Source organism: Anser cygnoides, chromosome 4 (assembly GCF_040182565.1).
Source record: "Anser cygnoides isolate HZ-2024a breed goose chromosome 4, Taihu_goose_T2T_genome, whole genome shotgun sequence".
Lineage (NCBI taxonomy): Eukaryota > Metazoa > Chordata > Aves > Anseriformes > Anatidae > Anser > Anser cygnoides.
In genome coordinates, this window is record NC_089876.1 from 66954124 (window position 1) to 66978428 (window position 24305).

Consider the following 24305-nt stretch of genomic DNA (forward strand, 5'->3'; position numbering starts at 1 on the left):
GGGGAAATGTACAGAGGTTACCAGGTAAAATGCATGCATTCTAAACTGTCAAAGGTAAAAGGCTCCAACACAATTCATGATATAAAATAGTACATAAAAACGATGAATTAGCTGAAACAAAAACCTGTATTCATCTGCCTTCAGATGGTGTTAGAATACAGCTACTGAATTAGAGCAGCGTGAACTTTCAAGTCAAAGAATCTAGAAGCACATGCCAAAAATTAAACTTAACTGCTGAAACTATAAATGTAAAAACAGGTTCTGTTTTTCATCACCTCCTTCCAGCATCCTTCATGTGGAACAGGTCAGGAAGCATAATTCAAGCAGGATGCCAAGAGAAAAAGTGGGTGGGGGGAGCACAATTACCACCATTTTCTTAGACCTTAATTGCGATGTTTTTCCACTCATGCTGTTACTGATGCTTCACTGAGATTCTGATTCCATAACAAGGCAGAGAAAAAGACCCTTCTAAGTCCTTTCCTTTCCCCTTCTTCATTTATTTATTTTTATCACACTTCTCTTTCCTCCACAGGGCATGGCTTGCGCAAACAAGGCAGAATCTTTTGCAGCACTGCTACATACCAATAGATAAAAGCACAGTGAAAATCAAAGCCTTAAACATCCTATAACAAAGTAGCCCAAACCAAGCTAGTACAAACTAGCCATGACGAACAATGAGCCACGTCCATTTCTACAGCACTTAGGCTACTGGTAATGCCAACGCCAGGTGTAGTTTGTTTATTTTGCTCTTGTTTCCTCAACCCTCTGAGAAGTATTCATTCCTAATTCCTTTCAAGGAAACCTGATCACACTTCAGGAACAAGAACTCCAGCAGTTTTAGCCCATCTCACCTATTTTGTGCTCTTTTTCAATCTTTTAATACCAACAAAAGGCTTCAAAAGTATTCCTCCTTTCAATCACTCTGAAGAAAAAAAAATAAACAATATTTGCTAACTACGTCTTACTGTTTAACCCTTTACATTTCTAACGCTGCAATCATATATATATATATATTGACTTTCCCTATTGCATGTATAAATGAAACGTGGCAACTACTTTTAACAGGCATTTTTGCCTATGCACTAAGAGAGTTCAGGCACATACAAGGCTCCCCTACTTCTGACCCTATTAATTCACCGGTGTTGTGTCCACACACAGCAATAGGCAGCCTCCATCACAAACAGCTTGCATAAGCTAGAGACGCACAGATTGGGTTCATGGAGAAAAAATATCTCTCCCCAAAACTCTCTGCAAAACTGTCTCATAGATCCTGTCCACAGCAAGGCACGTTTCCTGACATGGTCTGGGGCAACTGATCCTGCTGGTCTGTGGTACAAGATCCAAGAGAACACTGACATCTTCAGACCATTTTAAACGACATAAGAGTGTGTCAGGAAAGGGACAGAGCAATGCAAACACCATGAACCTGCCTGTGGTCAATGGCAAAGCACAGCTTGGCATTGCTGTGGTCATGGATATTGATTGAGAACGAGGAATGTTGAATGGACTGTAAAGAGAAGGCCTGTCATGAGATGCTGAGACCCTGCCAAAGAGCCTGTCAGGATTGTAGCGACTCTTTGAGAAGAAAAAAGAGGGACAAATCTGCCTAAGTGAGCCCTACCACAACCAGTTTTCCACCACCACCTCCAATGAGCTATGTCACAGGGTTTACCGGAACTGCAAAACACTCCTGATAGTTTAAGGTACTACAGCTTCTAGGTTATGTTTCTTTCTAGACTTCCCTCCATTCCTAAAATTGGTTTGAGACCGAGTAGGAGCTGCACAGCTTCTGGGGCTTTTGTAGCAAAGACGAGTCATTCCCACACCACGCTGTCAGGGAATGTCACTGCCTCTTCACAGCCTAAAAAGATAGGGCTTGAGATCTATTACAGGTAGCAGAGCATTTGCCAGAGCTCTAACTTTACTTCCACAGTATGCGAAGGCACCCAGTTATTACCTTTTTTTTTTTTTTTTGCTGTAAGGTTAGAATCTATTCTAATATGAGATATATAGTTCTCATGCTGTACTAACATGCTGCAGCGATGTAGAGCTGTCCAACTTAACAGCTACTCTTGTTCTACTTCAAAGGTCTCAAAGGAAGCTGAAGCATATCTGTTAAGTGCACAGCAGCTTGTTAAGCATGGGTGATCTTTGCTGAAGTAGCTCTCTCCCTGCATTTTACTAAGATATATTTGTCAGTCAAGAAAAAGTTGGATACTGCACCTTTTTGAAAGCTTGTAAGGAGAGGATGCTAAACACCAACAGCTCAGAAATACCCAAATCTGTGCTAGCCAAGCATTTCACTCATTTATTAGCCAACAGTTTTCACATAGATGATGTGAGCAGGCCCTTCGTATGAATTGGTCAATGGACTCTACAGCAGTAGCCCTCACAAATTTTGAGCTATTTCCCCCCCCCAAAAAACTTCTCCCCATCCCATCCACCTGAGCTATCATAGGACCTAGTCAGAAGTCGTAAGTGAGCCTCACATGCATACTTGCCATAAACATTAGATAAAATTAGGTTGCTTATTTATTTTGATGGGAATCACAAGACTTAGGGTAGGAAAAGACTTCATACTTGAAGTCTAACCATTGCTTTACAAGTGGAAGAGAGCAGGCAAACAGCTTCCTAACAGTTCAGTCATGTGCAGAATACATGTATACCAGGGCAGCCAGCCTTCCAGGTGTCCAGATGACATGCAGTACTGGAGAAGGGCAGGAGGTATCAAAAGTATGGGCTGAGAAAGGATTAATAATCTGGAGTAGAAAATGAGAAATTGAACAAACCCCCTACTACAGCTCCTTGAGCATGTTCTCTTGCTCTAGCAAAATGTCTGCTAAAGGGACAAGGATAGAGGATTCTGTAGGAGCAAGCTTCCTGCCCTAGGTAGTCTGGTATTAGACCCAGTTTGCCATGTGAGAGAAACAGAGGAGAGAGAGATTTAACACAAGGAGAGACAGATTTAACACAAATACCTTTCAAAGATGATCTGGCAGCAAGTAAGCATGTTCTTTCTTTTCCTTTTCTTCACTTTTGTCACTATAATAAACTTATTTGCATTGACTTTGCCTATTTTGTATTTCGTTAATATCTTTAACTTGACCTGAGTTAACTTAACCTGACTTTAAACTGCATAACAACACAGCAATCCATTCTTCTGTGCTGATAAATTTTCAAAGAAGAAATATCTTCTAGTGAGAGGTGTAAATCAGGACAACCCTAGCAGAGTGGGGCAGCAGGTAGAAAAAGCCAAAAAATAGAGTCTTGGGAGAGCACATAACACCCTGAAATCATGTACTTATTTTTAGCTTAAAGGGCAAAAGCCGTACCTTCTCTATAGGGGAGGAAAAAAAAACAGTCCTCTCAGCCCTACATAGATATCTTAGCTTTAAAAGGACAGTGAAGCAATCCACGTTTTTTGCAAGTGTTAGCTGTGAAGGTAAACTCTTCATTTTAAACTCACCCTGCTAATTCATGAGAAGATTAAAAACTGCTCTGGCATGACTAAGACTTTAATTGAAGTTCATTACCTTGAATTAAAGAACATCCTTTCTTCTCCACCACACCCCCCACCCCTCTCTGTGGCAGCAGTGGCAAGAAGCCATCCTATTCTGAGAGCATGTGTAAACAGGCTCCTCAAAGTGCCCGTCAGCAGCCTGCCAAAATTGCTAATCCCAGTAACTTCAGCAACAGGAAAGCAAGCCCAAGGCTGACCACTTCTGAAAAGCCTCCTTGGTTCAAGTATGTACAAAATTGTTCATCGTGATTTAGGTAAGTCTGCACCTTTCCTATTGCCCTCCACTCTTAGATGTGGTCCCTGTAACTCAGAATTTTAGGACAGCCTGGAAAGTTTTTCTCCTCCATTCACATATGACACTGACTTCAGCTTAAGCTAGAATTACTACAACAGATTTAGGCTAAAATGTTAAATTTTGATGCTTCCTTGTGAAAACGTCAATTGGATGATGCCAAAATGTTTAGAAGTGTTTACACATAATATGAATATTAAAGAATTTTAAAGAATTTGAAAAAAATAGATTTCAAAGGCTTTTCATTTCAAATGCCCTGTTGGTGTGTGTTTGGTTGGTTGGTTTTGGGGTTTTTCTCCCCAGCAACAGCAGGAATAGTAGCAGAGAATGATACCAAGGCCATCTGAGCTTTCTTAAGTAAACACCAGCTATGTAAAACATATTCACAACGTATAAGATTTTTAAATTCGCAATACATAAAGAACTTTTAATCAGACTTCCAGAGGAAAATGTAAAGCTGAGGCCCAGATCAAAAGGGTAGATACCATGGGAAAACATATCCCGAAAAAAGAATTAGCAATCTCTCCTTCCACAAACTACTGATTTTAGATCACTTTCAGCCATGTAGCCTCCAGGTGATTATCGCTGGATTCACAGCAAATGAACCCCTCACAGCTCTCTTCAATTTCCAATCCTATTTTCTACCTGTAGGCTTTACCCCAGTGATTGCTGGGCTCTAAACACCACAGCGCTTCAGTTTAATGGCACTCTAGCTTAGCAAAACTCTTCATGGTCATTAAGAGAAAATGATTGAATTAATTCAGGAACTCAAGAGCATTCAGCTGAACTGATATTAAACCTCAAGAATACATGAGCCAAAGTCCATTTAGGAAAAGAGAAGGTAAAAATGGATAATAAGAAATAGGCACAATTCAGTTTTAATCGAACCAAAGCATCTTAAGATGAAAACACTCTAATGAAGCACTTAATGACTACTTAAAATTATTTTAACAACTGATGACTTCAGAGAGTTTAAGAGATAATTTCCCATCAAAAAGCTTTATGCAAAGTCACACCACATATCCATTAAGTCTAGGAATTTAGGTTGAGTAACCCTACATAGCTACTTCACAGAAAAAGGACATGCGTGTCTTCTAAAGGAGATGGTAGTGTTCTGTGTTTTATTTATTTACATACACACAATGAACTAATGGGATTACTTTCACAGGAACATAAATTCATCAGATATAAGAAATTAAGCCCGGTTCTTTACAGTCTGCACAATACTTACCAAGTCCAGTAGAGCCCACAGTAGCAATACGTCCAGACTCCCCCAGACTAAATTTCACAAGCAAGAAACTACTCTCAATGTGATATATAAAAATTTTAAGTCCTTCAGTAGCAAACAGGTCAAGACTTCAAGAATCAGAATGTGATATAAAAAGAAGGATCGTGAATGCCTAAAATCCTTTAAATGCCATGGACATTGTCAGATAGAAATACTAAGCTAGTTCTAGTAGTGAACCAGGCTCCATGTTATAGAGAAATCTGTCAACTGGTTTAAAACAGAGCTTGTAGCTCCCTGGGGGTTCTGAGTATGGTAGGTGTCCATCCTGTCTGCCCCCACTCCCCATTTTTCCAGGTTGTGTCAATATCAAATTCTTACCAGGAAGGTGGATATGGGAAGGAAAAAATAAAACACCACCACCACCAACAACAAAACTTTAATGATACCTTCATTTAGGAGACTGCAGTATGCTCAAAATAATTAGTCCATTTGCTCAAATAAACTCACACCCTTTCATTCTGGCCTAAGCTGTAGGTAGCAAAATCCTATTTATTACCTCCTCCTATATACGTTTTATTCCCTCCCATTCCTCTAGTAGCTTAAAAAAGTAGAATGAGGAGAGGTCAAAGGTATACCCACACCTACTTGGTCCACTGGGTTAGCTAAGTTATTTGTTTCCATAGCAATGGCACAAACAGGTGAAATCTGGCCAGCATTACAGTTCATCTTCGATCCCCTACCCCAAATGCTTTTCTACTCAATTTACAGCTATACCAACTGCACGCAGTTTTCAGCAGGAGCAAAGATCAAAGTCACGCGAGCTCCTCAGCAGAAGACATTGCCCCACCAGACCCCATGAGACTGCAAGTCCCAGACAGCTGTTCCAGATTTCTCCCTGTCAGCCTAAAGTAAGGAAAACTTGTTCCTCAGCTGGTCCAATCTTTGCATTTTTCTCCACTGCAACGTATTCTCTTTTTGTTCCTCCTAGAAGTCAGACAATCCCACCAACCTTCAAATATAAATGCCCTCACTCTTCTCTGTGACCCTTCTGACGTTACAAGGACTGTAACTGTTACAAAGACCGTAGGAAGATGACTATAAGTCGTCATCTTATTAACCACAGGGCTTGGAATTTTCCTGTATGTGGTAAGCCTTGCTCTACTCAGGCAAGCATCCAAGAATCTGGACTCTAGGCATCATAAAGCTGGCCCTCAGCTAATGTGTCTGCATTAGAATTATGTTATATTACCTCACAGTATGAGGAGTGCTGCTCAGCAATTCAGCTTTTCATCTAAGCTAGTCATGTACTAAAGTGGCAATTCTTATACCTGATTCTCAGCAAGACAATTCCTTTACAGATGTTTTCATGGCAAACTGATTTCCCTTGTGTTTCACTGTAGTTACAGTCAGCACTGTTAATTTATTTTTCCTTCTACAAGGCAATAAACTGTTGCACGTTTTCCCTGGAAGGGAGAGATATTACTGATTTATGTTGCATAACAGGAAAGTCTGATACCAACCATTGATACAGATGAGCAAAGGCCACTGCAGAATCTTGATGGAGTCAACACAACCTACTGAAAAATATCACTAGCTTAGCAGGTGACAATGACATCTTCTGCCTTAACGTTTATCTTCACTATCTTCAGAGCAATTTATTTGCAGTATATTACTATACTTAAGCTGTATCTTTAGGGAAGTTATGATGCTTAATGTTTCATGCTTGCCAACTGTCTGGAATTCAGCTCAAAAATTTCCAGGTTATAGCAGCCATTCGCAGTACAGCTCCACGAGCAGTAGGATTTGTCATGGTTGCAGCAGCTTGCAGATATCACGGACATGTACAGCACTTGCAAAGAAGAACCCCTCTCCCAAGTATCAATGCAGAAAGGCAAGGCTTCCCATGGTCTTGAAAGTGAACAGGAAGAGATGATCTTTCAGGACTTTTCACTTCAGACATGTCAGACTGCTCAGAGAAGAAGCACTCATCACCGACTGTCTTGAAAAGCCTAGAGGAGGTTCTGTTTGAAGTTTGGACATCTCTGGTATCTCACAAAAAAATTACAACTCCAGATTGCCTCAACCCACACACCATGTTTAGGTCTGCCTTTATTTATTTATAATACCCCATGATCTCCCACTGAGTAATGCAGGCATAGCAAAAGGACTGGAGTGGCATTGCTTCCTGTCACAGCACTTCCAAGTAGCCTTGCCACTAGGAAAAAAAAAAAAACAAAAACATTGTTATGTGATGACACAGGGTTAACTCTGCATTCACGGGTTCATCGTAAGCCTACTAGGAGGCAGTCAAGAAGGCAATGCAATGGTTCCAGATAAAGAACCTCCCAATAAGCAGGGCAGGAGACTAGTAAACAATGCCTGCAGTCAGTTGAAGAGACTGCTTTCCCAGAGCCATGCTGCTCTTATGCCAAGCTTAGGAAAGAAGAGATCTAATCGACCTGGCCCATGGGGATTGGGACCCAACCTACATGAACAGGGAGACTGAAACAGGACAACAGATTCCTGCTCAGGTCTAAGACAACACTAGTGTTTTCCTAAGTTTCCAGGAGATAGCAAGCCTTAGAACAGATGGAAGTATACACGTAGTCTGTTTTTTATTTTTATTTTTTATTTTGCAGGTTCCTCTCTGTCAGTCTTACCTGTTTCCCTTGTTATGAAGATTTCACAATGCTTTGGTTCAGTTATGTTGCCGTATTGCACAATCGATAGCCTTTGCAGCTCTCTTGAGAAAACCTGTGTGTTGCCCACTGAGAAGTCATTGCTGATCCACACAACACACTGCTCTAGGAAAGAATCCACCACAGGGCTTTACCCTTGGGTAGGGGAGAGTAAAGGGTTACCCTACTGTACGCCTGTGCCCAGAAGGCAGGCAAGGTCACCACTGCACTTTGCTTGGCTGATTAACCAAAACACATGGGATGGAGAGGATATAAGCTATGTTTCATTATTAGACCAGTTACAAATGTTTAAAGTTTTTTTCTTTGAAAATAAGTCAGAAAGACATTTGTTTTTGACCAAAAAAAAAAAGGAAAGAAAAAAATGTTTTGGAATATAATACAACAAAGACTATTTCTTCCAGACTTCCCTCTTTTGATTATTTTCATTAAGAAAAGAAAGTAACAACAGCAAAAAAAAAGCAGAGATGACAGATGACTGAAGCCAAAATATTAATCTGCCAACATTTACAGCTTTGTCAAATTATTTGTTAAAAAAATCTTACAGAACAGTCAATTGCCTCACAAATTTAACTACCTACAGAAATAATTTTTCAGATAAGGAGAGCCTCACCACTAAAGGAAGATGTATTCTGCATAAGATGGTAACAGTGAAATTACTTGTATGTAGGCACAGAGATTGTACAGTTACAGTGAAGAATTCAGTGTCTGAAAGACAGTAAGCAAGTAGAGGCCTTAAGGCTGATTCTATCTGTTGAACACATGGCAAGCTCAACTGAAAGGCAACTCCTTACACCTTCCATTTGTGAAGAAGTCAGCTATGCTTTGTCTGTGCATTCACCCAAAATGCTCAGTCTGCTTCTTGTCAAAGTAATACCAGAGTCGTAGCCTCACATGTGCCCTGAGACTTTGGTAGAATTAAAAAAAAAAAAGAAAATCATAAAAATTTGTACCCCTTAGGAATTAGAGTCACTGAAACCAGCACATCATAAAAGAAGCATGCGAAGAACAAAATATATTTTGTTCTAGTTTTATAACAATAATGCTTCAAAACTTTTGATTTTGTAAATTTTTTGTTTTTGTAAATTTACCATTTGTATGCTATAAGCCAAAGAAGTTGACTGATCTCGTTATAATGTATTATCTTCTTGCGCTGTGTCTTAAGGAGCAGAAAAGTATACAATCACCGTATGTGTCCCTATTATGCCAAATAATGTCTCAGACCATAAGACACATTAAACAAGATCTGAGAAAGGTTTCAGATATGGATTTTCAAGGCCTATGAGGGAAGTGGCATGTAAATAGAGAAAAACAGGACCAGTGGTTCCATGAAGAGTAAGGCTAGTCATTCATGCCAGGGAATCCACAAAGGTGAGAGCAATAAGGAAGTAGATTCCATTCATTCTGCTGCTCAGAGTAAATGGCTGGTCCTGCAGTAGCTTTTACACTTGAACTTGCTGAGGTGAGGTCCTCTGTTACCAGAAATAAAGCACTGCCTTCAGAAGAGCTTGATGATTATTTCTTCGGGGGTGTATTTGGATTTGCATTTTTGAATTATTTTAAAAGTCTGGGTGCACCTCTCAAATAAGCACTTCCTCTTAGATACCTAAGAGACAGATGAAATAAGAACATAAATATCTGTCCCACAGTGTCCCCATACAGATCAAGGATTTTGTTTTATCAGCATTTCACAAAACAATACTGAAGGAGAGGGGGAAGCAATGTCTAGTGCTATAAATTTCTCCTCTTAAAGAGGGAAATTAAAGAAGAAAAGAACAAGGTAAGTGAGCAAGATCAGAGATTTAGCAGTGGAAGAAGGCAGAAGTTCAATGTTTCCTACCAGGAACATGTTGGGATATCTCCAGACTCTGCTATGAAGTAGGGACATGGACATCGTGTATCAGGTATATACCAGATCCATCAGTGGATGTTATCATCTCTACAAAAATTGTTAAGGGCAATGACTTGTCCACAGAATACCCTTAGAGAGGTAATATTTTGTGCAAAAGAAGTATATAAGATCTTCCAGCTGCCTGCACATTGCATTTAATGTGGCTTTTCATTGCAATTAACAATTTACCCAAGTAATTTCTTTTCTCTGTGGAAAGTAGGATAACTCAGAGTTCACTGAATTGACTCAGCCCATAGCTGAGTCAGAGGTGAAGTTTTACAAAGCAGTGAGAACACATTCAGGCAGTTAGTAACAGCCTGGGGAAAAATAAAAATAATAATAAAAAAGCCTTAATCAATAAGAAGTTAGGAGACTGGGAGGATTTCCTCATTTCTGTTTCAGTGTTTGTTATTCACCACATCCACCACCACTTCACACTGCCATTTCCCCAGCAGTGCTATTTCTATTTGTTCAATATGCTGATTAAGCCTCCCACAGTGCTTGCAAAGGTCTAACTGCTATACCTATTTTCTAAGAATGCTCAGTAAAAATTAACAGAAAACTGTTAATTTTTTTGTTAATAATCTGCTATCATAGACTGTGGTGAAACTAGGATCAGCTTTAGTAAACTGTATGTGAGGCAACCAGTAGGCTTAATAATTCAAAATCAGGTAGAAGAAAAAGGACCAAATAACTTCCACTAAGTAACACAGTACGCCTTCTAATAATTTTTTGTTGTTGTTTTTCCTGAAAAAAAGGGGAAAGCTTGAGAACATGAAATCCTCTGGCTGCTTTAATTTATGAATGCTAGTCTGATAGTGGTGTTTTTTTCCCTGACTACAGGGAAAAAAAAAAAAAGGAAAAAAAAAAGTTTTATCTTTTGTGTCTTGCACACTTTTACTTGCACAACAGGGTGCCTGACAGCACAGTGCTGAGCCAAGAAAAATAAACTCTGTCTCCTGGCTAGGCTAATTGACAACAGGTTTAGTTCTATGTTGACATGGTTATACTGCCTCCAGACTTCGTGACAGGTCTGTCAAATGTAACTTGTTATTTCTGCCTCACTACTTCTGCACAGAGAAGACATGTCCAGTGTCTTCCTACACACACTCAGTTGCACCAGTTTAATTTTACTTCTGATGAAAGTGGGTGCAAAAAAAGTGGGTGTCCAGGCACAAGTAAGAAATCAGCTCTAAATATGTCTTTTAAACTGAAACCAACTGCCTTTGACCAAAATGCATGTAATCATAGAATCATTTAAGCTGGAAAAGACCTTCAAGATCAAGTCCAACCATCAACCTGACCTACTGAGTCCCATCACTAAGCTATGCCCCTTACTGCCACACGGGCAAATTCCTCTAAGCTGACTTAAGTGACTGAATTAAAGATTTGTGTAGATCCCAGGGCTACTGCCTGTCAGCTCCTTCCCCTTTTCCTCATGCTCTAGTGTGGTTATTATTTCATGATGGTTTACAACAGAAACAAATGTCCCCACTTGATAACTTGCTCAGGCAGAGAGTGGCTAGTGCACTGGCTACACTCAAGGCAGATAGCAACCACAATATCAACTCAAGCTAGGTGCTGAGAAACTGACAGAGGTCTTGCTCAGCAGCTGAGGGCCAACGGAGCATGTGCCAAAAAACAATATGACTATTAGTCCATCATCTTACCCCATAAATAGTGAGCAGACCAAGAGTCCTCTCAGCTCTTCTGCATGACATCTGGCTGCATGGCAGGATCTCCCCTTGACTAGAATCATTAAGGTTGGAAAGGACCTCCAAGATCCTCTGGTCCAACCATCCCCCTACCACCACTGTCACCCACTAAACCATGTCCCTAAGCACCACGTCCAACCTTTCCTTGAACAACCCCAGGGACGGTGACTCCACCACCTCCCTGGGCAACCCATTCCAATGCCTGACTACTCTTTCTGAGAAGAAATGTCTCCTCATTTCCAACCTGAACCTCCCCTGGTGCAACTTGAGGCCATTCCCTCTAGTCCTATCACTGGTTCCCTGTGAGAAGAGGCCAACCCCCAGCTCCCCACACCTTCCTTTCAGGTAGCTGTAGAGAGCAATGAGGTCTCCCCTGAGCCTCCTCTTCTCCAGACTAAACAACCCCAGCTCCCTCAGCCGTTCCTCACAGGACCTGTGCTCCAGGTCCTTCACCAGCTTCGTAGCCCTTCTCTGGGCATGCTTCAGGGCCTCGATGTCCTTCTTGTAGTGAGGGGCCCAAAGCTGAACACAGTGCTCGAGGTGCGTCCTCACCAGAGCAGAGCACAGGGGGACGATCACCTCCCTGCTCCTGCTGGCTGCACTATTCCTGACACAAGCCAGGATGCCGTTGGCCTTCTTGGCCACCTGGGCACACTGCCGGCTCACGTTCAGGCGAGCATCAACCAACACTCCCAGATCCTTTTCCTCTGCACAGCTTTCCAGCCACTCTGCCCCAAGCCTGTAGCGCTGCATGGGGTTGTTGTGGCCAAAGTGCAGGACCCGGCACTTGGCCTTGTTGCCTCTCAAGGTCCTGCCTGCTGCAGAGATCCCTTCTTCCTTGTGAGAGATTCCTTGTCACAATAGATACTCAGAAACTGATTAATAGCCTTCTAAACCTCGTAAGTTTCAATAAGATAAGTATTTTCAATATATTAAGCTAGTAAAAATATATTTTTTTCCAGTGTAAAAAGTTAGTGATTTTTTTCACTAAAAACTTAATAAACTATTATATATTCTGTTGCCCCAAGACTATGTTTTCCAAGTCACATGAAATTAAGAAAAATATGATTTTACTGAGAATTCATTCTGTCCCAAGCAACTTTGCTTTTGAAGAAGTCTGGGTTTTGATACAGAACTAATTTTTTGATCTAAAACCAGCTCACCAGCACTCAGTGCTTCCACATATCCATCAGTTTGCATCAAAGAAACTGAGAATTATACTTGGAAGGGATAAGGAAGAGTTAAAAATATGTACCATTTTCCAAGGAAAAAGTGTAAAATTTCTTTAGAGAAACAAGTATAATTGCCAGGCATTGATAAATTGTGTAAGGAACGCTATCGATGATTCATACCAGTAGAACTTGCTGCTAAATAAACTCTGACCTTGATACTCAAGAGACCCACTTAGAACATCCTGCAAGACAATGATATATTTCTCCCCACTAACCTTTGCAAGCAGTCTGCCTCTTCAGCTCCTTGAAACAAGCTAGTTCCAATTAAAGAGGAGAAGTGGAACTGTTTCATACATTTGTTTCAGTGACAGGATACGCAGGGGTTATGATGTCATAGTGCCAAGAATATCGGGCAGGAAAAGCTGGGTATGGGCTTTTTTTCAAATTTCAAATATGTATTGTTGCAACACTGCAGAAAATATTTCCTTCTTTATGAAAAAACCTGAGCTGTCAGAAGGAAGGTGAGGGAGAGAAAACGATTCAGAAGATAAAGCCTAGAGCTGAAGGGAGGTAGTTGTGTCCACATTCCTGTCCCATGCTCACTGTGCAGAAACAGGCAAGTTATTTCACCTTCCTGCCATTCAGGTTCTCAGCTGCAGTGTGGAGAGAATAATAAAAACTTTCTACAACTTCTACAGTGCTAGGCCCTACCTTCTGTACGGTGCACTCACAAACAACACAATTTGGTTTTATGTTACCAAAGGGATAACTCCCGGTAAAGGAATACTCAACAGAGAAGACAACCACGAGATGGCACAGTCTTCAAGGACAACTATCTCTATGAGAAAATGGAAGTACTTCCCACTAAAGGCAAGAAAGACACTGGGGAGAACAAGAACAGAAAGAGATCAGTAAGCTTCGGACCCCTTGGTCTCAGTGTCTGAACCTGAGTGAATCAAAATTTTGGAAGGGAGCCTGCAGCAGCCTAGAGGGAAGGACCCCACACTGCTACTCTGTTGGCCATGCTCTTCTGTCCCAGTTGCATTATTTATGCCAAAATATTGAAAACAGGTCCAAACAGCAGAACAAGTAGAAATCACTACCTGTGAATCTAGTTACTGAACAAGTTGTCTGAATTTCTATCGAATGGATAAGGAAATGTTTAGGGTGGCATCTGTGTCCAGAGTCACTTTTCCTTCACAACTGGAAAATTAGCCTGTAAAATCTTACCAGGTGTATTTAAGGCTTTCAGTAAGAAGCTGCTGAGCATCCAAGCCACAAAACGTGGCCTTGATCCTAGACCTTCAGGCAGTCCAGGCTTAGGATTCAAAGAGCAGCTGGGATGGACTTACTCAGCGTTGAGCAGCAAGTTCACACAGCAAGAGGAAGACAGGTGCAAATGTACTCCTGGAAAAGAGTAGCCAAGAAGCTGGCACAGTTTGCTTAAGGAGTTGAAGCACGGAAAGAGGCAGGAACATAAGAATAGGTGACAGTGATGGAAGTGAATAGGATGTAGGGGATGTTTCATAACATAACATTAGAGAGGCATTAGCATGTTTGAAAGCAAAAAGACAGTGACTGATGCAGAGCAGCAGTGGAAGGATGTAGGAAATAGCACGGCTGGTGAGGACAGGGAATAAGCAGAGTCAAGGGATTTGTTTTCATCCTGATGTATGCTGAAAGGAAGTCTCAAAACATTTATTTTCTCCTGTGAAGGAAACTCTATTCTCCAATCGCATTCAAAAGGAAAAACAAGGCTGGTGAGGACTCAGTTCTGAACTTCCCCAGGATGGAAGGTGATTGATTCAGGCTTGCTTCTCTTTGTTTTTTAAGTGTGAGTGGCATCCAGCTATGCCTATTACTATCAGTTAATGATAACAGAAATCAAACCGTAAGTTAAAGCCAGAAAAATCCTTTGCATCATGGCATTTCCTCTGTGAGTCATTGTTGCCTGCAAATGAGGACTTCTTACCATACTCCCAATGTACATCAAGTCATTAACATTTCTGCTTTTGCCTCAGCTGTAGAGGAATAGAAAAAGGATAATTTCAGATCATTCTCAGAGTTTCAGAAATATATTTTAAGAGATTAAGGTAACAAACTTTTTTTTCCAATTACCATGCTATTTTTCTCTAAGATCAGTCTTGTTGTGCCATTAAAAACAAACAGCAATTTCAGGTATTTGTGGTGGATCCCACTGTTACTGTACTTGTTCAAGTTAACAAAGTGACATTCTCTTTCTCCTGCAAGCAATGACAAGGACCATTTAAAAACACTGATTGCTAATCTTACAAGTAGAAATGCAGTATACATAAGCAATAACAAGCAGTAAATAAAATTTTCTTCCTGTCTCCATCCTTACTTGTACAGAAAAAGTAATTTCAGCTGGTTGAATGCTGGATCCCTGTCCTCCATCTCAGAAGTTTTGTGTTTGTTAAAGACACTGCAGAAAGTTTCATTATTAAATGAAATTGGTAAATGAAAGTCCAAGCTATTAGTTTCACTAGAAGAAGAATGGTCCTACTGATCTGTTCGAACCTAAAGGCTGTTACTACAGACACTAATTGTTGTAGGCTGTTTCCTCCTGCCTTCCAGGTCTGATGCTACTATTCTCAGAAGATTCAAATTAATTCACTTGATTTGTTGCTAACCCTTACCAGAACAGACTTTTATACATTGCTGGTGCTTTAAAAACTCACATAGCAGGTTTCCACAGTAAATTTTATATCCTAAAAAAATAAATAAATACAAAAAAAAAAAGAAAAGTAGTACATATAATGCACAGAAACTTAGTATTTAACACAGACTTTTGGGTAATCATCTGTTTACTTGAAGGGGTTGTGCATTTTCCGTTTCTCTATAGCAGAGGCTTCATTTCCTACATGCTGAAGACTTTTGTGTTCACATGCATAGATATTTCAAATCTAGAACCAAGCCAAGACCAAAGACATGTCTCTGGTTCATAGCAGTCCTGTAAAAACTCCATTTTCAGTTTAATATGCAACGTTAAAAGTGTCCTTTTTAAATAGGGTATACATTATGTTTCTATTTTCATAATAATGATAGTCTCCACTTTACTACCTACAGGATATATCATCTCATATAATATTAGCAACATAAACAATCTGGGCCTGATCTATGGAAGTTAATGGGAGTTCTTCCCACTTTGAAAAAGATGCAGTGAAATCAAAATAGAAAATGACCTACTTTGAAACTAAAGATGCGATGGCAAATGTTTATGTGCAGCATAAACATTTTAATATGAAAATAAAGAAAGACCAAATTTACTATTATAAAACTCTTTGTGGCATAGGAAAGGGTATGTACAAAGAATGAAAAAGTGGTAGTAAATTAAAAACGAAACCAAAAAAAACACAGAATTCTTATTGTCTCTAAAGCAAAATCTTTGTTACAGCAGATCTGATTACAAAATAGAAGCCCTTCAAACTAGATGCCCTTTCCAAAGGAAATATCGATGTATAACAGTGTTTAGGAGGAAAACAAAACAAAACAACAACAACAACAACAAAAAGCCAGTTTCTCGTTCCAGTCCCAAGAATCCAATCAGAAAAAAATGGGAATTTGTTGGGTGTGGGAGTCCAAGCTGGCTGCCTTACACTGCAGTACTGACAGAAGCTAGCTGCTTCTGTTCTTCCTCTGGTTGCTCAGGGTAGCAGGTCTCAGCTGTTAAGTCAGCCTTCTCCCAGGAGAAGTGAGCACAGAGATAAGATCTATCTTCTAGTACAGATTCCCAGCAATAACGTGAAATTTCCTACAGGAAAATCATCTGAAAATAATTTCTGAAAATGTCAAGACTATGCCTAACAAGTATGGGACAAAGGTTGAAGGTGCATGTCCTTTAGAAGAATTTCAACTACATTTCAGGTGGGCTTTCAAAACCATTGGCCTGGCCTGGATTAAAACCAAAATGTCTCACCAACTGTGTCAGCTTGGTACGGAGACTGAGACATCCACCACACACATACATAAACATTTCAAATTAAATGCTAAAAAAGCATGTTTTGCTCTGAACTTCAGCCTTAACACTACCTCCAAATTGAAGGTATCTGTAGGCCAGAAACTTTGAGGCACTGACTACATCTATATTTTCAAAAAGCTGTGGCAGACCAGCATTAACCATATCCAGAGCAGCTGGTTACACAGATTCCCAAGTACCTGCCTTGTATTGCTTTTGCAGAAGAAGAAATATCTGCAGTGCATCTGGCTGAGGAGCAAACACCTCGATGGCAACTTTAAAATATGACCACAATACTCACTTCAGCTTCCTAGTATAAGCAATGAGTATTAAATAAAGTTTAAATACATATAAAGTGGGTAAAAGATGATAATACAAATGCCTAAAAGCGGAGCTGAAATATCTCTGTCCTTACTTTGTAGTACGCAAGTTCACTAACACAGACCCAGCAGGCTGCAGAAGTAAAAATGACTTCAGATAATTGGTAAGATACAAAGAAACTTCTACTTGGACAAAAACATAATTAGAGTGTCCTATCCAAAAGGAGCAGCACAAAGCAGGAGATCTCAGAGCCACTGTGGTGCCATGGAAATATTTTAAAGGGGAGATTTTTGTCACATCCTTCCACGTAACATTGGAAGCATTCCAATATATAATATCACTTCACAATAAAAACGTAACATCTTTGAAGCAGCGAATATCTTAGTATCCTTTGGAGGGTGTGGGGGAGAATGTAACAGAGTACTGGACCTCTTTGAGAGTTAATTTAACACACCGTAAAAATGATTACACTTACAACAAGAAGAATCCAGAGATGAAACAATGACGCATGATACAGCAAATTACAGAGATTATATTAAGTGTTGACATTATTGGTGGTAATACTGCAACATGCAATTTGCAACATCATGCCCTAGTTTATTTCAACACGGAAGAGAGTCTAATAAAAGCAAATCAACTCTCACTGGAGCTGCAAGTATTTCTCATTTCCCAAAGCAATGCTTCAATCCTTCAAATCCTCTCTCTAAGAGGGGATCAAAATTGTGACTAGGAAATCTGGCCAAAACAGCACTGACAGCCTAGGAAGTGTTAGAGGGCTAGGGCTGGTGGGTTTATGGGTTTTTTTTTGTTTGTTTGTTTTTTTGTTTTTAAATTTTGGGTTCAGCTTGAACGAAACTCAAACTTCTTCCTTCCTTTCCTCTCAGAAAACCAAGATGCCCACGCTGATTCCAGTTCCATTCGAGCACACAGGCTGGATTCAAGCCTAGCCCCACCTGTACCAACTCCCCAGGGGTCTGACTCCATCTCTCAGAGCTGCCTCCCCTTCACCCAGAGAACCCCGAGGCCTCGGTACACAACTAAACAGCTCAAATGAAGCAAGCTCTATTTTTCTTACACGTTTACTTTCAGCCCAAGCCATAATATGCAGAGAAAGCCATATGGCCAGCAATGACAAACACGAACATTTGTCTGCAATCTCAGATGGTTTTGAAGTGGCTGTGAAGAAAAAGGTCAGCCCCTCCTGACACTGGTTTTACATCCCCACTAATGAGGCCATACATACACATTTGGTAGTTTTTTGCTCTAGAAGGTTTGGCAGCCTCATGGAGAATAGTCTTCACTGCAGCTGGAGATTTACAGTCTCTGGGAGTGCTCAGCTGGACACGTACCTTCCTTTATAAATCTCTTTCCTTTTGGGACGTGGTCAGAAAAACAGTGACATGAAAGATATGTAGCTATGGGAACATGGAGTTTATCGGTAGTCTCCGTATCAGGAGACAGAAGAAGTTCAGAGAGGAGCACAGTAACTTGGTCATGAGAAACATGAAGCTTCATTCAGGCACCTCAACGGTAGCAGAAAAGGAATTTTCCAATCAATACACAAGCAGCAATCCTCATTGATAAATCAGGTAATAAAAGGGATAGCCACAAGAGTCTTGAATATGCCTAACCATCTCGGATAATCACTGACCTCACTGAGATCAGAGGCAAGTTTCTGGCCCTTAGGCTCAGGATCTTCCACCTTCAGCTCTCAAGGCACAGCTACCCCACACCTCATCCCCCACAGAAACTGTTTTCCTAGACAGAAAGCCATCCCTGCGAGGTCAGGGATGCCATTGGGAAAGCACTGATAGGATTCTCGGTGGATGTCCCATAAATAGCCCCCCATCTCAAATACAGTTCTACTCTTGTATCACACCACAACAGTACCAATACTAAAATAGGTAATTAAGTTAACTGAGAAGAACCAGTCTTCTGACCACTAAGCTCCTTAGGGAGCAAACTCTAAATTCAAGTAGTTATCCCTCAGGCAGCAGTAAGAATTACAATAATCCTCGTGTTAAAAAAGAAAAGTATTTTTTTTTTTTCACAAAGCTGGTGGATGGGAATAAATTGTTGTAGGGACTAGAACACTGATAGGGAGAAAAAGGGGGGGGGGAAGGAGAGGGGAAAGGATGAAGGAACAAAAAAAGTACACCTGGAAAAAGACTAGAAAGATGCTGATGTAGCATGGTCTTGTGGGCATCCTTTGTCAGGCACGTTCCCTGTCTTTCCTGACTAAAAACATTTATTTTTTCTGATTATAGAAAGAAAAGAGAAGACTCCGTAATTATTCATTAGATACAAACATAGAATAAATTGATCTTTGCACATCATATCACTTCAAACTTTAAATACACAGAGACATGTGGTTAAATCAATATTCTCAAAGGAGACAACACTCTCTAATAGCTGGCTTTAATAACCATAATTTTGCAACCCACAGTGCTTTGAACACAGGAACGAATTAACCATGGCAAAGCCAAGTCCCCCCAGGAAGGAGGTCAGCATTAGTATATCAGAGCCTTCTTTCAGCTGTGGAAACTGAGGCCAAGGGATTACTGGCAGCATTTACAAAAGGAGGAGGCATTTAAATACCATGATCCCACCGGCTTTCTGTCTACACTTACAAGCCTATTTCACTTCTGAAACACCATTTAGAAAATGAATTATTTTAATGGCCAAATTTCTATAAGCACGTTTGAAATCCCTCAAGACACAGGTAGTGATCCAGAAGGTAAGTAACAGCAGTCACTAGGAGAAGACTTGCTATGCGCCTGTCTTGATTAAACAACAAATTCCCTCTTGGAGTCATATAAAGGAGAAGCACTGACTCTAAATTGAAACTGAATTTATCTCCTTTTTTTTTTGATTTGTTTTGTTTTGTTTTTGGTCACATCTCCACTTGAATTATGCATTCAGGTCTGGAACTGCACTCACAGAGGCTAATCTCCTATTGGTTTCCTTGCTAGACAGCTCAGTCCCTATTCCAGCTCTAATAACTATCAGCATGTGACATCTGTGGATCAGGATGTGAACAGATTTAATGATAACAACATTGGAGCAAGCAGATCCAAACAATCCCAGCATGGACACAGCACTACCAGAAGATGGAACAGAACCACTACGTTTCTTCAAGAACACAAAAAGAAGAACAATAAAGGCCACAAAAGGCTGAGAAGATTCTCTAACTAAGCATCTTTACTACAAACCACAGTGGAAAAAGCTCCACACCATTTTCCACAGAGAAATGTATTAGCAGACAGAACAGAGCCCAAGAAACAGCTACATCTGGGAAGATTTTTCCTATAACACAGAAAATCAGGCTTTATTTTTCTTGCAGATAAGTGTCCTTTAACCCTGTGGTCTGTCAGACACCAGGACTGTATTTTTGTGATGCACTTTACTCAGGAGAATATTGTGTTAGGATACCCAGGACCCTATCTCTCTACCCAACATTTGTCTTGGGGTTGCGTGCTTCCTTTGTCTCCTGTTTCTCTGTTGTGACCCTTTGTACCATTCAGAGACAAACAGGGGAATTCCAGATGGCACTGCACTCAAACACAGCAGTAGGTTGCCACAGACAAAGATTTCCAGGTATCAGAAACACAGCACCAGAAAAGTAAGAGGAGTTACTCGTGGCACCACCCACAGAGAAAGCACTTGGCTCCCTAGGGCTTGTTCCTGTGCTGAACCAGCTGAGCACAGCCAGGTACAGTGGGAGGGACACACGAGCAATTGTCTGCACTAAATGCCACTTTCTGAAGTACCAGCACCACAACCAAAGTTTTCTATGACCCTTCTGAGACTCAGTGCATGCTGAAATTACAATACAAGGAGGAAATGCCAGTTAGTTCAAAATTCATCCACGAATACCACTGCCATTACTATGAGCTAACCGTTTAATTGTATCGCTCAATACTTAACTCCAGATTTCTGAGCTCACAGGTTCTTGGAGAGAATGTCTTTCTCTACATACACGAGCATTTGAAGAATTAGATGCAAGGCAGGGGGCAGCCATGCCAGAATTTAGAGGAACTATGAGTAGGAGGAGTATCGTAGGGGAATATCTGCCCTGTAAAATTGAAGCCAAACAATTTAGCTGCATGAGGAGAGGTTTGTGTTTGCAGCAAGCAGTAGAAGCCAAGAATAAAGCAGTAGCACCACATTTTCAAGACCGATTTATCAGTCATAAAACATCCCTTAAAATATCTATCTTGTAGGTACAGTTTGATCTTGCATATAGTTATTTTCTGACACTTAATAGTGCAGATAAAGTTTCCAATATGTCCTAAATCTGTATGTGCATTCCCTTGCTTTACAGCTGAAATTGCCGAAGATGTTCTGGTGCCTGATAGCAAATGAAAGCAGCAAAAGCTCTGTAATCTCTGCAGTAGTGAAAGGTCTCACTGAAGGAACCTGATGCTATGTCAGGGACATTTGCAATAATCACATTTAGGAAGGGAATGAGACACCACTTGTTCGATGTGATTGAGTCTATTGCAGAGACTCATACTAGCTAATTAATCACCAGGATTGCTGAAGGGGAAGAATTCTTTCCAGGCAGATTTATAGGCGTAGCAGGAATATGCCTGAGAACTTTGTGCTCTCCTTCTGCGTGTGCAGAAAGGAGTCAATTGTGAGGCTGGCACTTGCATTGCTGATCAGCAAGTGCGCTAACAGCAAAACACAGTTCTGCTGGAGCTGGGAAGCTTACCCCAGCCTTAAATAGATAAAGCCCTTCTACGAATTTCCTCTGCAAAAGCGGAGATCAAAGTTGAAAAATTGTATCACATATCAGGCTCTGAGCTGTAGTGACAGCTGGAATAATCTGTTCAGTATTTAAAATATTTTAAAATTCACTTCTATTTTTAGAGATCCTGATTTTTGTCCTCCTTAAGCCATACAAAAAAATATGCAGATTGTCAACTTCCTACCATTAATGCAGATGAGATCTGCTTTTATTATCAATAAAAATTAGCTGTGTACCTTGCAAAATCTTCCAAATCACCCTTTTCAATTTTAAGGCCCAGATACTATAAAATTATATTCACATGCAAAATGGCAAGCTTACAAAGAGCATTGCTGCATGCAGGCGAAACACCAGTGATCCAATCAATTCCCAGGGGAAAATGCACCCTTCTTTCTCCAATGACTCAAATTCCAGTAGGAATGGGATTTTCCTTGCAAAAGCCAAGTGCATCTTAATCAGTGCAGTAAGAAAAGTGCAGGAAAATACTGTATCAAAAGAGAAAGAATGCGTTATAGAAAGATAAACACCAAAACAACAAGACAAGAGGCAGGCTGACTCGTATGTTTGTTCAGCAAGTTGTGTAGACACCTACAGCCTTCAAACAGGCTGGACTGGTTAGAACTTGTTCCAAACTGAGAAGTTTTTTAATTGAATTCAGTGCATAAGATATTAGACTAAAAAGTTAGCTGGCTAATTATTCCATACTCAGGGAGGTGCACAGTATAACTGCATTACGACATCAAAACAACCCACTACAACTACTAAGTGTTGATACAGATACAAAGAGTAGACAGAATAGCAAATCCTTCCGACTGGGTTTCTGACAGAAGTATCTTTATCTTGATCCTAACAAGACAATTCTGCCTAATCCAGCTATACACACAGGTTTTCAGCATCTCAGTCATCCTCCTTGGCTGTTGCTGCATATGTGGACTTCCTCTGAGCTTCCCTTCTGGTAGTTCTGCTTTCAGACCACAGAATTAATGTTTATTTCTTATTCATAAATTTCCCATAGCATCCCGAACTGAGTCATTTCTTTTTTTCCAGATGCTTACTACTACCCTAAAAAAAAGCTGCACAGGGTTTGTTCAAGGGAAAAAGATGAGTGATTTTCAAGAAACATGATAGCATTTTCTGAAAGAATCTATGCCTTGAGGCACAGCAATTGTGATTGCCTGATTGCGTAGCAGCACAAGTATCTCAGGGCTTATATTCTTTTGTTGTTAAATACACCATCAAATTGGAAATGGAGGAGGGGGGGGCACTCCTTACTGTGTTGCTTCTTCCTCCTCCCTCCCTTCCTCTGCCCCCTCACCTTCTAACAGAAAAGTATTCCGTAGCATTTCTCAGATGACAATATTGAATATAGGTTTGCCCATGATGGTTCCAAGTGAAACAAACATGACCAAAGTACATTTACATGAAGACCAATTCCAGGAGACCCTGTGCTTCAGGAAAGCAGTGAAGCATATGACTATCACAGAAGAGATCAATATATGCTTCAGTAACTTTTCTATGCTGAGGTTTTAAGGATATAATCCAGAAAAATTCTCTTGCCCAAGTCCAAGTACCTTTCCTAGCTGGCAAAATATATTTTCTATTTCAGTATGTATTCCAGTCCATAGCAGGTTGAGCACAATCTTTTTGAAGATTTTTTCCTTTCTTTTTCCTCCAGAGAAACACAGCCTTCTTATACCCAAGCAAACTCACACATAGCCATTCAAGTGGAAAGATGTTGTTCAAGATATTCATTTAACTCAGATGAAACAGAATCACCTAATCCCACAAGAATCACCTCATCAGCTACCAGAAATTCAGGAGTGGGTGTCCCCTCCTTGATTTCAATCACAGACTCCTCGCAGGGCACATGGGGATTATTTTGCACAAATTGCAAAATGTGGTGCAGTGGAAGATGTCACAAAAGATTGAACCCCTGAACTGCTTATATGTGAATACACAGGAAGAGTCTGTGTTTGCTGGAGTAGGGTCTTCTTAAACCCTGCTCCAAGGACCTGGTGCTTAGGGACATGGCTCAGTGGGTGATATTAGTCATAGGGTGATGGTTGGACCAGATGAACTTGGAGGTCTCTTCTAACCTTAATGATTCTATGATTCTCCTTTAAGGATCATTCACTTCCGGTGGGGAAGAGGAGTACTATCTGTGTTGCGATGCACAACTGAGAATGATTTAATGGAGTATTCCATTTGGTTCCCATCTGAAAAATTATAAGGTAAGAATATGCATCTCCCCAAGAATAAACTGTGAAATTTATTTAAAATGTATTTGAGAATGCTTACAGTCACGTTTCTGAGCCTCCTGCTGGTGGCAGTGATCAGGATGAAATAGTATTAGTGACATGAACAGCATGACAGCATTATGTAAGAGATTATGAAGCAGTTTCAAACCTGCTTTGATACAGCATTAACAATCAGCAGGAAAAAAAAAACAACTTTGTTTAATATTTCAACAACATGTTTAAAAGTTAAACACTTTCATTCCTCTGATGGTGTAAAATCCTGAGCAGTACTGAGATGGAAAAAGAAGAGGGAGACATGTTGAGTCTTTTGTCTAGAGTGTAGGACTGTCACAGAGATCTTTTCAGAAAACCTCCTTGCATTTTCACAAGATGGCCAACATCAGCAGAAAACCTGACTAGCAGCTGTTTCCACTGCATTTCCTTATGGGTACAACGTTGCTTTCCTTGTCATTCTTATACCACGAAAACTGTATATGCAAATTA

General features: G+C 40.4%; 3 long non-coding RNA genes across 5 annotated transcripts in view; 1 reads left to right on the top strand and 2 right to left on the bottom strand.

The window, feature by feature from the left end:
• LOC136790746 (uncharacterized) overlaps positions 1-24305 on the bottom strand; it is a 169612-nt gene that overhangs the window by 83712 nt on the left and 61595 nt on the right. The gene's annotated exons all lie outside the window — the stretch shown is intronic.
• Positions 7132-12893, bottom strand: LOC136790745 (uncharacterized). 2 transcript variants are annotated; one of them, XR_010831254.1, is made up of 3 exons: positions 12790-12883; positions 7701-7844; positions 7132-7255 (listed from the first exon to the last, which is right to left on the bottom strand). It is a non-coding gene; the product is annotated as an uncharacterized lncRNA (long non-coding RNA). The 2 variants fall into 2 exon arrangements; XR_010831253.1 differs by lacking the exon at positions 7701-7844 and having other exon boundaries at positions 12790-12893.
• Positions 12896-18413, top strand: LOC106047361 (uncharacterized). Its single transcript, XR_001213727.3, has 3 exons — positions 12896-14310; positions 16913-16974; positions 17696-18413. It is a non-coding gene; the product is annotated as an uncharacterized lncRNA (long non-coding RNA).